Below are 11,299 nucleotides of genomic sequence, written 5' to 3'. Positions count from 1 at the left end.
CAGACGCAACCGTTAGGCAAGGGTAATTTCAGTGTAGGAAAGGATGAAACAGCGTTTGTGCCACCAGTAAGTACAGATAGTAACGTTAGTATAAATCCCCTCTCACGGTCCCCGCAACTTTCTCATGGCTTCTGGAGGGAAATGCTGTAGGAATGCTGAACCGGTGTCGCTCATTCACTCGACAGAAACTTTCAACCGGTTCTCCCCATTAAGCAGCGAGTCGGAGTCAGAGGCCGAGCCTTCTCTTCTCTACTCCTCCCGTTACGTGGTCTGAGACGCAGAAGAATCCCACCATTAGCTCTATCAAATTGAAAACCCTAGTCATTGGCGACTCCATTACCCGAAGTATTAGATTTAAAAATGAATCATCTAGCATACACTATTTACCAGGGGGCAGGGCTACCGACGTTAAGGCTAATCTGAAGATGGTGCTGGCTAAAGCTAAAACTGGCGAGTATAGAGAGTATCGAGATATTGTTATCCACGTCGGCACCAACGATGTTAGGATGAAACAGTCAGAGGTCACCAAGCACAACATAGCTTCAGTGTGTAAATCAGCTAGAAAGATGTGTCTGCATCGAGTAATTATCTCTGGCCCCCTCCCAGTTAGGTGGAGTGATGAGCTCAACAGCAGAGTCTCACAACTCAATCGCTGGTTGAAAACTGTTTTCTGTTTTCTGGGACTCACCCACAAACAGGACCAAGCCTGGCCTGCTGAGGAGTGACAGACTCCATCCTAGCTGGAGGGGTGCTCTCATCTTATCTACGAACATAGACAGGGCTCTAACTTCCCTAGCTCCACAATGAAATAGGGTGAAGGGCAGGCAGAAGGCTGTTAGCACAGTCAGTGTAGTCAGCTCAGCTATCCCCATTGAGACCGTGTCTGTGCCTCGACCTAGGTTGGGCAAAACTAAACATGGCGGTGTTCGCCTTAGCAATCTCACTGGAATAAAGACCTTCTCCATTCCTGCCATTATTGAAAGTGATTGTGATATCTCACAACTCAAAATAGGGCTACTTAATGTTAGATCCCTCACTTCAAAGGCAGTTATAGTCAATGAACTAATCACTGATCATAATCTTGATGTGATTGGCCTGACTGAAACATGGCTTAAGCCTGATGAATTTACTGTGTTAAATGAGGCCTCACCTCATGGTTACACTAGTGACCATATCCCCAGCGCAACCCGCAATGGCGGAGGTGTTGCTAACATTTATGATAGCAAATTTCAATTTACAAAAAAACCCCAGACGTTTTCATCTTTTGAGCTTCTACTGTTTACAGGCCTCATGGGCCATATACAGCGTTCCTCACTGGGTTCCCCAAATTTCTAACGGACCTTGTAGTCATAGCAGATAATATTCTAATTTTTGGTGACTTTAATTTTCACATGGAAAAGTCCACAAACCCACTCCAAAAGGCTTTCGGAGCCATCATCAACTCAGTGGGTTTTGTCCAACATGTCTCTGGACCTACTCACTACCACAGACATACTCTAGACCTAGTTTTTTCCCATGGAATAAATGTTGTGGATCTTAATGTTTTTCCTCATAAACCTGGACTATCGGACCACCATTTTATTACCTTTGCAATCGCAACAAATAATCTGCTCAGACCCCAACCAAGGAGCATCAAATGTCATGCTATAAATTCCCAGACAACCCAAAGATTCATTGATGCAGTTCCAGACTCCCTCTGCCTACCCAAGGACGTCAGAGGACAAAAATCAGTTAACCACCTAAGTGAGAAACTCAATTTAACCTTGCGCAATACCCTAGATGCAGTTGCACCCCTAAAAACTAAAAACATTTGTCATAAGAAACTATCTCCCTGGTATACAGAAAATACCCAAGCTCTGAAGCAAGCTTCCAGAAAATTGGAACGGAAATGGCGCCACACCAAACTGGAAGTCTTCCGACTAGCTTGGAAAGACAGTACCGTGCAGTATTGAAGAGCCCTCACTGCTGCTCGATCATCGTATTTTTCCAACTTAATTGAGGAAAATAAGAACAATCCGAGAGAAAAAAATGGATAGTGTCGCAAAGCTAACTAAAAAGCAGCATTCCCCAAGAGAGGATGGCTTTTACTTAAGCAGTGATAAATTCAGCAACTCCTTTGAGAAAAAGATCATAATCATTAGAAAGCAAATTACAGACTCCTATTTAAATCTGCGTCTTCCTCCAAAGCTCAGTTGTCCTGAGTCTGCACAACTCTGCCAGGACCTAGGATCAAGGGAGACACTCAAGTGTTTTAGTACTATATCTCTTGACGCAATGATGAAAATAATCATGGCCTCTAAACCTTCAAGCTGCATACTGGACCCTATTCCAACTAAATTACTGAAAGAGCTGCTTCCTGTGCTTGGCCCTCCTATGTTGAACATAATAAACGGCTCTCTATGCACCGGATGTGTACCAAACTCACTAAGAGTGGCAGTAATAAAGCCTCTCTTGAAAAAGCCAAACCTTCACCCAGAAAAAATAAAAAAAACAATCGGCCTATACCTAATCTTCCATTCCTCTCAAAAAAAATTAAAAAGCTGTTGCACAGCAACTCACTGCCTTCCTGAAGACAAACAATGTATAAGAAAATGCTTCAGTCTGATTTTAGACCCCATCATAGCACTGAGAATGCACTTGTGGGACAAATACAAGTGGGACGCTAGTGTCCCACCTCGACACCAGCCAGTGAAATTGCAGGGCGCCAAATTCAAAAAGACAAAAATCCCATAATTAAAATTCCTCAAACATACAAGTGTTATACACCATTTTAAAGATACACTTCTTGTAAATCCAACCACATTGTCCGATTTCAAATAGGCTTTACGGCAAAAGCACACCAAACGATTATGTTAGGTCAGTAGCCTAGTCACAGAAAACCAAACAGACATTTTCCAGCCAAGGAGAGGACTCACAAAAGTCAGAAATAGTGATTAAATTAATCACTGACCTTTGATGATCTTCATCAGATGGCACTCACAGGACTTCATGTTACACAATAAATGTGTGTTTTGTTCGATAAAGTGAAGGGATGATGGGTGAAGATGGAGGGAGGGAGGTGGGGTGGGTGAAGGTGAAGGTGGAAATAAATGCATTGTCTCAAACAAACATTTGGTTAAAGTGTAGAGAGCCACATCAAATTACAGAAATACTAATCATAAACATTGATAAAAGATACAAGTGTTAAACATACGAATAAAAGGCTTTACGGCGAAAGCACACTTTGCAATTATGTTAGGTCAGCGCCTAGCCACCGAAACCCATACAGCCATTTTCCAAACAAGGAGAGGTGTCACAAAAGTCAGAAATAGCATTAAAATGAATCACTTACCTTTGATGATCTTCATCTGGTGGCACTCCCAGGTCTCCATGTTAGACAATAAATGTTAGTTTTGTTCGATAATGTCCCTTTTTATGACCAAAAACCTCCTTTTTGTTCACGCGTTTTGTCCAGTAATTCAAATGCACAAGGTGCAAGCTCTAAGTCCAGACAAAAAGTTTTTAAAAAGTACAATAAAGTTCGTAGAAACATGCCAAACAACATGCCAAAATCAATCCTCCAGTTGTTTTTGTCATAAATAATCAATAATATTTCATCCGGACAAAAGCTTTGTCAATCGAAAAGGAGAAACAAAAGGTGCACTCCTGATCAGGCGCTTGGCTGATGTCTGGAAATTGTCCACTCATTGAACGTATCTGTCACGACCTCCGCCGAAGTTGGTGCCTCTCCTTGTTCGGGCGGCGTTTATTTCGTCGTCACCGGCTTTCTAGCTGCCACCGATCCATGTTTCTGTTTTCCATTTGTTATGTCTTGATTGTACACACCTGGTTCCCATTAAGGTATTATTATTTCCCTATTTAACACTCTGGTTCTCATTATGTGTTGTGCGTGATTGTTCCTGTTATGTGTTAGTTTTGCGTGTTAGCGTTTGTTACGCCTTCATGGATTTATTGTACTGTTTATTTTCCCCGAGTAAAGTACGTTATTTTTACTCAGTTCTGTTTCCTGCGCTTGACTCCTTCATCACCTACACACCACTGACGCTGACAGTATCTCCCTCATTTTTCAGAGTATAAGCCTGAAACAATGCCTAAAGACTGGCCACATGTAGAGGAAGCCATAGAGCTTGTGAGCCGGGTCCTAAGTCTTTGTATGGTGGATAGGCAGCCATTCAAAATAATAGTACTTCCTGGTTGGATTTTCCTCAGGTTTTCACCTGCCATACCAGTTCTGTTATACTCACATGCACTATTTTAACAGTTTTGGAAACTTTAGAGTGTTTTCTATCCAACACTACTAATTATATGCATATCCTAGCTTACGGGCCTGAGTAGCAGGCAGTTTAATTTGGGCACGCTGCCCAAGAGAGCTTTTAAGGTGGTAAATCACCTTTTAATGGCGTCAGATCGAGGCTCTGCATCTGTCCTCGTGCTCCTAGACCTTAGTGCTGCTTTTGATACCATCGATCACCACATTCTTTTGGAGAGATTGGAAACCCAAATTGGTCTAAATGGACAAGTTCTTGCCTGGTTTAGATCTTATCTGTCGGAAAGATATCAGTTTGTCGCTGTGAAAGTTTGTCTCTGTCTCTGTTAATTTCGGTGTTCCTCAAGGTTCCGTTTTAGGACCACTATTGTTATCACTATATATTTTACCTCTTGGGCATGTCATCCGAGAACATAATGTTAACTTTCACTGATATGTGGATGACACACAGCTGTACATTTCAATGAAACATGGTGAAGCCCCAAAATTGCCCTCACTAGAAGCCTGTGTTTCAGACAAAAGGAAGTGGATGACTGCAAACGTTCTACTTTTAAACTCGGACAAAACAGAGATGCTTGTTCTAGGTCCCAAGAAACAAAGAGATCTTAATAAATTAATATTGTTGGCTGTACAGTCGTCTCAAATAAAACTGTGAAGGACCTCTGCGTTACTCGGGACCCTAATCTCTCTTTTGACAACCATATCAAGACTGTTTAAAGGACAGCTTTTTTCCATCTACGTAATATTGCAAAAATCAGAAACTTTCTGTCCAAAAATGATGCAGAAAAATTAATCCATGCTTTTGTCACTTCTAGGTTAGACTACTGCAATGCTCTACTTTCCGGCTACCCGGATAAAGCACTAAATAAACTTCAGTTAGTGCTAAATACAGCTGCTAGAATCCTGACTAAAACCCCCAAAAATGTGATCATATTACTCCAGTGCTAGCCTCCCTACACTGGCTTCCTGTTAAGGCAAGGGCTGATTTCAAGGTTTTACTGCTAACCTACAAAGCATTAAATGGGCTTGCTCGTACCTATCTTTCCGATTTGGTCCTGCCGTACATACCTACACGTACGCTACGGTCACAAGACGCAGGCCTCCTAATTGTCCCTAGAATTTCTAAGCAAACAGCTGGAGGCAGGGCTTTCTCCTATAGAGCTTTTTTATGGAATGGTCTGCCTACCCATGTGAGAGATGCAGACTCGGTCTCAACCTTTCATTCTTTACTGAAGACTCATCTCTTCAGTAGGTCATATGATTGAGTGTAGCCTGGCCCAGGGGTGTGAAGGTGAACGGAAAGGCACTGGAGCAACGAACCGCTCTTGCTGTCTCTGCCTGGCTGGTTCCCCTCTCTCCACTGGGATTCTCTGCCTCTAACCCTATTACAGGGGCTGAGTCACTGGCTTACTGGTGCTCTTCCATTCTATCCCTAGGAAGGGTAAGTCACTTGAGTGGGTTGAGTCACTGACGTGGGCTTCCTGTCTGGGTTGGCGCCCCACCCTTGGGTTGTGCCGTGGCGGAGATCTTCGTGGGCTATACTCAGCCTTGTCTCAGGATGGTAAGTTGGTGGTTGAAGAAATCCCTCTAGTGGTGTGGGGGCTGTGCTTTGGCAAAGTGGGTGGGATTATATCCTGCCTTTTTGGCCCTGTCCGGGGGTATCATCTGATGGGGCCACAGTGTCTCCTGACCCCTCCTGTCTCAGCCTCCAGTATTTGTGCTGCAGTAGTTCATGTGTTTGGGGGTCTAGGGTTAGTCTGTTATATCTGGAGTATTTCTCCTGTCTTATCCGGTGTTCTGTGTGAATTTAAGTGTGCTCTCTCTAATTCTCTCTTTCTCTCTCTCTCTTTCTTTCTTTCTTTCTTTCTCGCTCTCTCTCTCTCTCTCTCTCTCTCTCTCTCTCTCTCTCTCTCTCTCTCTCTCTCTCTCTCTCGGAGGACCTGAGCCCTAGGACCATGCCTCAGGACTACCTGGCATGATGACTCCTTGCTGTCCCCAGTCCAACTGGCCGTGGTGCTGCTCCAGTTTCAGTTGTTCTGCCTGCGACTATGGAACCCTGACCTGTTCACCGGACATGCTACCTGTCCCAGACCTGCTGTTTTCAACTCTCTAGAGACAGCAGGAGCGGTAGAGATACTCTGAATGATCGGCTATGAAAAGCCAACTGACATATACTCCTGAGGTGCTGACCTGTTGCACCCTCGACAGCTACTGTGATTATTATTATTTGAACATGCTGGTAATTTATGAACATTTGAACATCTTGGCCAATCTCCACCCGGCACAGCCAGGAGAGGACTGGCCACCCCTCATAGCCTGGTTCCTCTCTAGGTTTCTTCCTAGGTTTTGGCCTTTCTAGGGAGTTTTTCCTAGGCACCGTGCTTCTACACCTGCATTGCTTGCTGTTTGGGGTTTTAGGCTGGGTGTCTGTACAGCACTTTGAGATATCAGCTGATGAAAGAAGGGCTATATAAATACATTTGATTTTATTGATTTTGATTCACCTCCATCCATCCATCCCCCCTCCCTCTGCCTTCACCCATCCCCACCCCCTCCCTCCACCTTCACCCATCCCCCCCTCCCTCCACCTTCACCTCCTCCCTCCACCTTCACCCATTCCCCACCTCCCTCCCTCCACCTTCACTCACCCCCCCTCCCTCCACCTCCACCTTTTGTCATGTACTGTCATGTTGTGTCTTGTCTCTGTCCTTTCCCTTCACCCTGTCTCCCTCTGCTGGTCGTTGTTAGGTTACCTTTTCTCCCCCAATTTCCACCAGCTGTGCCTTGTCTCCTCCTAACCACCTCGTCACCCCGTTTCCCACCTGTTCCCTTTTTCCCTCTGATTAGGTCCCTATATCTCTCTCTGTTTTTGTTCCTGTCCTTGTCGGATTCTTGTTTGTTGTGTTTCATGCCTGAACCAGACTGTCGTCATGTTTGCTGTAACCTTGTCTTGTCCTGTCGGAATCTGCCGGTCCGTCTGAGCCTACCTATGTTTGGTAATTAAAGAAGCTCTGTTTAAGTTAATTCGCTTTTGGGTCCTCATTCACGCACCGTAACAGAAGAATCCGACCAAGAATGGACCCAGCGACTTCGGATCCTCTCCACTCAGCCGTCGGGATCCAGGGAGCGATGCTAGGCAGACACGAGCAGGAAGTGTCTGCTGCTCGACATGCCGTTGAGACCCTGGCCACCCAAGTCTCCAACCTCACAGAACAGGTTCACCATCTCCGCCTCGATCCACCGGCCACTTCCAGGGCTTTCGAATCTCCGGAGCCCAGAATCAATAACCCGCCGTGTTACTCTGGGGAGCCCACTGAATGTCGCTCGTTCCTCACCCAGTGTGATATTGTGTTTTCTCTCCAGCCCAACACTTACTCCAGGAGCACTGCTCGTGTCGCCTACGTCATATCTCTCCTTATTGGACGGGCTCGTGAGTGGGGCACGGCAATCTGGGAGGCAAGGGCTGAGTGTACTAACCAGTATCAGGACTTTAAGGAGGAGATGATACGGGTTTTTGATCGATCTGTTTTTGGGGAGGAGGCTTCCAGGGCCCTGTCTTCCCTATGTCAAGGCAATCGATCCATAACAGACTACTCTATTGAGTTTCGCACTCTTGCTGTCTCCAGTGGCTGGAACGAGCCGGCCTTGCTCGCTCGTCTTCTGGAGGGTCTCCGCGCAGAGGTAAAGGATGAGATTCTCTCCCGGGAGGTTCCTTCCAGCGTGGATTCCTTGATTGAACTCGCTATTCGCATTGAGCGACGGGTTGATCTTCGTCACCGAGCTCGTGGAAAGGAGCTCGCGCTCTCCGTCGCCCCCCTCTCCGCATCACTACCATCTTCCTCTGCCGGCTCGGGTGCTGAGCCCATGCAGCTGGGAGGTATCCGCATCTCGACTAAGGAGAGGGAACGGAGAATCACCAACCGCCTCTGTCTCTATTGCGGTTCTGCTGGTCATTTTGTCACTTCATGTCCAGTAAAAGCCAGAGCTCATCAGTAAGCGGAGGGCTACTGGTGAGCGCTACTACTCCTGTCTCTCCTTCAAGATCCTGCACTACCTTGTCGGTCCATCTACGCTGGACCGGTTCGTCAGCTTCCTGCAGTGCCTTAATAGACTCTGGGGCGGAGGGCTGTTTTATGGACGAGACCTGGGCTCGGGAACATGACATTCCTCTCAGACAGTTAAAGGAGCCCACGGCCTTGTTCGCCCTGGATGGTAGTCCTCTCCCCAGGATTCAGCGTGAGACGCTACCTTTAACCCTCACTGTTTCTGGTAATCATAGTGAAACCATTTCTTTTTTAATTTTTCGTTCACCTTTTACACCTGTTGTTTTGGGCCATCCCTGGCTAGTTTGTCATAATCCTTCCATTAATTGGTCTAGTAATTCTATCCTCTCCTGGAACGTCTCTTGTCATGTGAAATGTTTAATGTCTGCTATCCCTCCTGTTTCCTCTGTCTCTTCTTCACAGGAGGAGCCTGGTGATTTGACAGGGGTGCCGGAGGAATATCACGATCTGCGCACGGTGTTCAGTCGGTCCAGGGCCACCTCTCTTCCTCCACACCGGTCGTATGATTGTAGTATTGATCTCCTTCCGGGAACCACCCCCCCCCGGGGTAGACTATACTCTCTGTCGGCTCCCGAACGTAAGGCTCTCGAAGATTATTTGTCTGTAGCTCTTGACGCCGGTACCATAGTCCCCTCCTCCTCTCCCGCCGGAGCGGGGTTTTTTTTTGTCAAGAAGAAGGACGGGTCTCTGCGTCCCTGCATAGATTATCGAGGGCTGAATGACATAACAGTGAAGAATCGTTATCCGCTTCCTCTTATGTCTTCAGCCTTCGAGATCCTGCAGGGAGCCAGGTTTTTCACTAAGTTGGACCTTCGTAACGCTTACCATCTCGTGCGCATCAGGGAGGGGGACGAGTGGAAGACGGCGTTTAACACTCCGTTAGGGCACTTTGAATACCGGGTTCTTCCTTTCGGCCTCGCTAACGCTCCAGCTGTCTTTCAGGCATTAGTCAATGATGTCCTGAGAGACATGCTGAACATCTTTGTTTTCGTTTACCTTGACGATATCCTGATTTTTTCACCGTCACTCCAGATTCATGTTCAGCACGTTCGACGTGTCCTCCAGCGCCTTTTAGAGAATTGTCTTTTTGTGAAGGCTGAGAAGTGCACTTTTCATGCCTCCTCCGTCACATTTCTCGGTTCTGTTATTTCCGCTGAAGGCATTAAGATGGATCCCGCTAAAGTCCAAGCTGTCATTGATTGGCCCGTCCCTAAGTCACGCGTCGAGCTGCAGCGCTTTCTCGGCTTCGCGAACTTCTATCGTCGTTTCATCCGTAATTTCGGTCAGGTGGCAGCTCCTCTCACAGCCCTTACTTCTGTCAAGACGTGCTTTGAGTGGTCCGTTTCCGCCCAGAGAGCTTTTGATCTCCTCAAGAATCGTTTTACATCCGCTCCTATCCTTGTTACACCTGACGTCTCTAGACAGTTCGTTGTCGAGGTTGACGCGTCAGAGGTGGGCGTGGGAGCCATTCTTTCTCAGCGCTCCCTCTCTGACGACAAGGTCCACCCATGCGCGTATTTTTCTCATCGCCTGTCGCCGTCGGAACGTAACTATGATGTGGGTAACCGCGAACTGCTCGCCATCCGGTTAGCCCTAGGCGAATGGCGACAGTGGTTGGAGGGGGCGACCGTTCCTTTTGTCGTTTGGACTGACCATAGGAACCTTGAGTACATCCGTTCTGCCAAACGACTTAATGCGCGTCAGGCGCGTTGGGCGCTGTTTTTCGCTCGTTTCGAGTTCGTGATTTCTTATCGTCCGGGCTCTAAGAACACCAAGCCTGATGCTTTGTCTCGTCTCTTCAGTTCTTCAGTAGCCTCCACTGACCCCGAGGGGATTCTCCCTGAGGGGCGTGTTGTCGGGTTGACTGTCTGGGGAATTGAGAGGCAGGTAAAACAAGCGCTCACTCACACTCCGTCGCCGCGCGCTTGTCCTAGGAACCTTCTTTTCGTTCCCGTTCCTACTCGTCTGGCCGTTCTTCAGTGGGCTCACTCTGCCAAGTTAGCCGGCCACCCTGGCGTTCGGGGTACGCTTGCTTCCATTCGCCAGCGTTTTTGGTGGCCCACCCGGGAGCATGACACGCGTCGTTTCGTGGCTGCTTGTTCGGTCTGCGCGCAGACTAAGTCCGGTAACTCTCCTCCTGCCGGCCGTCTCAGGCCGCTTCCTATTCCCTCTCGACCGTGGTCTCACATCGCCTTAGATTTTGTCACCGGACTGCCTTCGTCAGCGGGGAAGACTGTTATTCTTACGGTTGTCGATAGGTTCTCTAAGGCGGCTCATTTCATTCCCCTTGCTAAGCTTCCTTCTGCTAAAGAGACGGCACAAATCATCATCGAGAATGTTTTCAGAATTCATGGCCTTCCGTCAGACGTCGTTTCGGACAGAGGTCCGCAATTCACGTCTCAATTTTGGAGGGAGTTTTGCCGTTTGATTGGGGCTTCCGTCAGTCTCTCTTCCGGCTTTCACCCCCAGTCTAACGGTCAAGCAGAACGGGCCAATCAGACTATTGGTCGCATCTTACGCAGTCTTTCTTTTCGCAACCCTGCGTCTTGGTCAGAACAGCTCCCCTGGGCAGAATACGCCCACAACTCGCTTCCTTCGTCTGCGACCGGGCTATCTCCTTTTCAGAGTAGCCTCGGGTACCAGCCTCCGCTGTTCTCATCTCAGTTCGCCGAGTCCAGCGTCCCCTCCGCTCAGGCTTTTGTCCAACGTTGCGAGCGCACCTGGAAGAGGGTCAGGTCTGCACTTTGCCGTTATAGGACGCAGACTGTGAGGGCTGCTAATAAGCGTAGAACTAAGAGTCCTAGATATTGTCGCGGTCAGAGAGTTTGGCTCTCCACTCAGAACCTTCCCCTTAAGACGGCTTCTCGCAAGTTGACCCCGCGGTTCATTGGTCCGTTCCGTATTTCTCGGGTCATTAATCCTGTCGCAGTTCGACTTCTTCTTCCGCGATACCTTCGTCGCGTCCACC

Source organism: Oncorhynchus clarkii, chromosome 2 (assembly GCF_045791955.1).
Source record: "Oncorhynchus clarkii lewisi isolate Uvic-CL-2024 chromosome 2, UVic_Ocla_1.0, whole genome shotgun sequence".
NCBI lineage: Eukaryota > Metazoa > Chordata > Actinopteri > Salmoniformes > Salmonidae > Oncorhynchus > Oncorhynchus clarkii.
The sequence above is the reverse complement of the archived record's forward strand: the minus strand, read 5'-3'. Positions refer to the sequence as shown.